Source organism: Macaca nemestrina, chromosome 4 (assembly GCF_043159975.1).
Source record: "Macaca nemestrina isolate mMacNem1 chromosome 4, mMacNem.hap1, whole genome shotgun sequence".
Taxonomy (NCBI): Eukaryota; Metazoa; Chordata; class Mammalia; order Primates; family Cercopithecidae; genus Macaca; species Macaca nemestrina.
The window spans coordinates 61,352,587-61,357,309 of NC_092128.1; positions in this window are offsets into that span (position 1 = coordinate 61,352,587).

The following is a 4,723-nucleotide window of genomic DNA, read 5'->3' on the forward strand; positions in this document are numbered from 1 at the left end:
AAAAAAAAAAAGGAAAAAAAATGCCCTCTCATAGGCAAGGTTCTAAAATTACTGAATCCAAAAATATCATGTCCTGTGAAACTCTAATAGGCCAATTATATGCCCTATGCTGAATAAAGGTCCTATATGACAAACCCACAGCTAAAATCGTTCTCAATGAGAAAGAGTTGAAAGCTTTTCCTTTAAAATCAGGAATAATACAAGCATGCTCACCCTCACCACTTCTATTCAACATAGCACTGAGTGTTCTGGCCAGAGCAATTAGGCAAGAGAAAAAAATACAAAGTATCCAATTTGGAAAGAATGCAGTTAAATTTTTTGTTTACAGATGACATAGTCTTAAACATAGAAAGCCCTAAAGACTTTCAGAAACCTCTTAGAACCAATAAATGAATTCAGCAAGGTTGCAGGATACAAAATCAACATACAAAAACCAGTAGTATTTCTATACGATAAAAAACTATCTGAAAAAGAAATTAAGAAAACAATCCCATTTACAATAGCTACAAAAACAGATGTTTAAGAAGGTAAAAGATCTGTAAGCACTGAAGAAGGAAACCAGGGAAGACACAAATAAATGTTAAAGAACTCTTATGTTCATGGATTGGAAGACTTAATATCATAAAAATGTTCCTACTACCCAAAGCAATCTACATATTCAATGTAGTCTTTATAAAAATTCAAATGACATTTTCACAGAATTAGAAAAAACAATCCTAAAATTCCTATGGAGCTCCAAAGACACTGAATAGCGAAAGCAAGAACAAAGCTGTAGGCGTCACACTACCTGACTTCAAATATACTACTAAGCTCTAGTAGCCAAAACAACATGATACTGGCATAAAAACAGACATCTAGACCAAAGAAACAGAAGAGCCCAGAAATAATCTACACATTTATAGTCAATTGATTTTTCAACACAAATGCCAAGAATACACGCGAGGAAATGACTGTCTCTTCAGTAAATGGTGTTGGGACAACAGAATATCCACATGCAGAAGAATGAAATTAGCACCTCTTCTCACTTCTTATACAAACATCAACTCCAAAAGGATGAAAGTCTTAAAGACCTGTAACTGTAAAATTTCTCAAAAAAAAATCCATTGCATTGGTCTGGGTGATGATTTTTTTTTTTTTTTAAGATATAACACTGAAAGCAAAAAAAACAAAAGCAAAACCAGATAAATGGTATTACATTAAACTAAGTAGCTCTGTACAGCCAAGGAAACAATCAACACAGTGAAGAGACAACTTATAGAATGGGAAATTATATTTGCAAACTGTATGTCTCATAAGGGGTTAATATTTACAATATATGAGGAAATCAAATAATAGAAAACTGAATTAAAAAATGGACAAAGGATCTAAACCGACATTTCTCAAAAGAAGGCACACAAATGGCCAATAGATATATGAAAACCTGTTCAATATCACTAATCATTAGAGAAATGCAAATTAAATCCACAATGAGATATCACCTAACATGTTGGGTTATTAGAAAAAAGATGAAAGATAACAAGTGTTGGCAAAGGAGTGGAATAAAAGGAACTCATACACTTTTGGTGGGACTGTAAATTAGTACAGTCATATGTTAAAAAGTATGGAGCTTCCTCAAAAAAAGTAAAAATAGAACAACAATATTTTTCAGTAATCCTAATACTGGGTATATATCCAAAGGAAATGAAATCAGTATGTGAAAGATTCCTGCACTACCATATTCATTGTAGGATTATTCCCAACAGACAAGCTATCAAATCCACATAAGTGTCCATGAATGAATTAATGGATAAAGAAAATGAGATATATGTCCACAGTGGAATATTGTGAGTTGTTAAAAAAAAAAAAAAAAGGAGATCCTGTCATTTTTGATAACATGAAGTAAACTGGAGGATGTTACATTATGAGAAAAGTCAGGTACAGAAAGATAAATACGACATGATTTCACTTGCATGTGAAATCTACAAAATTTAAGCTCATAGAAATAGAGTTTAGAATGGTGGTTACCAGGGGCTGGTGGGGGAGAAATGGAGAGATATTGGTTCAAAAGATACAAAATTTCAGTTACGAAGAATAAGTCCATGAGATCTATTGTGTGACAGGATGGCTATAGTTAGTGCAATGTACTATATTCCTAAAAATTGCTAAGAAAGTAGATTTTAAGAATTTTTACCACAAAATAATAAGTATGTGAGGTAATGTGTATGTTAATTAGCTCAATTTCGCTATTTCACAATGTGTGCATATTTTAAAACATGTTTCACACAATATATACAAGTTTTGTCAAATAAATAATGTTTTCATGGGCAGAGGCCCAAGACTTGAGATAAAATTGGTTTGCACTGTAAAGAGAAGAGAAATGAGGAAAGCCTGAACCTTTAAGCGTCTCCAAAATAACTCAGCCTGTAAACCATTTACCCCAGATTAGTAAGATTCTCTCCCAAGTGCCAACATAAAATGAAATTTCCTAAATGCCACCAGGGGACAGTGGGCATATTAGATTTGCCTTATATTTGAGTAGGTGAAGTAAAAGATGAGACTATAGCATTAATCTAGGAGTAAGGTTTTTATCACAGGAGTTACCATCAATGCCTGATAAATTATTGAATTAACATTGGCAGAATACACCAGGAGTGGTAAACACAGGCACATTGTTTCTTATACAGTCTTCTAGTAAAACGAGATTCTGAATCACTGGTTTTCTTAATTCTCCATCCATTCAGTCAGCTATCTCAGCATACTTCCCAGAAAAATCAGGCAGTGTTTTTACCCCCAGTTAAATTATTTTAAGTCAGTTTCTTTTTCTATTAAGGAATTGCATGTCGTGCAATTATAAGGAAACTCCATTTGTTGAAAAGATAAACTTTAGAGTTCACTTGACATAGCTTTTTGGAGAATATTTTTCTTTTTCCATTAGCTCTAAGGCCAATAGTATAGAGTCTCCTAAAACATTTAGAAGTTTGTTTATGTAAACTGGCACTCTAGAAGGGGAGATGGGAAATAGACAACATGTGAACTTCCCAAAGCTGGACATATGTCTGCAGAGTATATCAAGAGTTTATACCTCAGATTCGCTACAGGCAGGAATCAGGGGACATCTGGGAACTCTGAAACCCTCTTGTGAAGATTACTTTAGCTCAGATAACCTCAAAATTGAAATGTGGATTTTATATTCATTTCTTGTCTAACACAGACAACATAAATAAAGATATACCTTGCCAAAGATGATGTCAGCCTTGAAGACAAAAGATTTGACATGATTTCAAAGAAGTGTCTTAGAGAATTCTGGGTTTCCTCGACATAAGCCATGCTTATCTTGAGAAGTGGCAATGAGAATTCACTGTTTGTGTTTGTTAATGCATGCTTTTGTGAGTCTGGATTTTCTGCAGCCTGCTGTCAAAGAGAAAATGGTCAAAATTAATTAATTGTTGATAATTTCAAGTGTATTGCCGTGTGAAAGATCACTCATCAATTCAAAACACTGTATTCCCTACAGCAGTCTTCATAATAAAAAATAGGAACAGAATTAAAGTTTAATTAATATAAGTTAAAGTTAAATATAGCTTTGTTTTAAAATGAAATAGATATGTTTGCAGTAAACTAAAGACAATTTTTGAGGTATAATTTTAGGATTTTCATTTTGTGAAAAAAATAAATTTCTAATGCAATAAGATGAATTTCAGGTAAACTTTTAAATGTGTTTATGTATTGAATGAAGCAGCGATAGAAGAGGCTGATAGAGTTCTTTAGTCTTAAAGAAGTCTATGGCTCTAAAAGTTTGAGTCACTTGTATATGGTTCACATTTGTTTATATTTTTCAATAACTAGCAATATATACATGCTCCATGTAGGTATTATAAGTTATTTAATTTTTTTGATGATCAAGTCTTCTGAATTCAATCATGTAAAAAGAAGAATTTGACATTTTTATATCCCTTTAAGATTGGAGTCCCATCTATTTCCTTTTAATTGAATATATTCTTTGCTTTTCATTTATGGATAAGTATATTTAAAATCTATATTGCCTTTGAAGAATTATTTTTGTATTTAGCTCCCACTTATTCACTATATTTATTAAAATTGTTAAAATTAGGTCTCAAGATCCATCTGCTATTTCTTTTAATTATCCTGTTCTTAAATATTTTTGTTTTTATATACTGAGAATATGTCAAGTTTTTTAGTCATTTTTGAATCTGAGAACACCTTACAGTAGTTCTCAAACATAAATGACATTCTGACTGCAAACAAAATTCTTATTTTATAGCATTTTTCTCTTAAAATGCAGTGAATTCTATGATTTCATGTTCTGTCAGTGTCTTCAGTTTCAGTCTGATTTGTGTTTAATTTCAATTAATTTTTGCCCCTTTAAAAACTTATATGTAGAATAATATAAATAACATTTATATTGCTTTATTTAATGCAGAAATATGTGCTAAGTTTTACTAATATTTCATAGTCAAAATTCATTTTAACTTTTTGCATAGTTGGGTATGTTTTGCTAATAGGCTGGAGGTTTTTGTGTTTGGTCTTGTTAGAGCATTCTTTATTACTTTTGTGTAATTTTAATACTTCATCAATAACTACTATTTACAAATACTTTTTATAGCTTTCTGGGGGTAAAAATGCCACTTTGTTACATGGATGTATTGTGTAGTGGTGGTCTGTGCTTTTTTGCATAACCATCAAAATTACTTACTGTACATTGTACCCCTTAGGTAATTTCTCA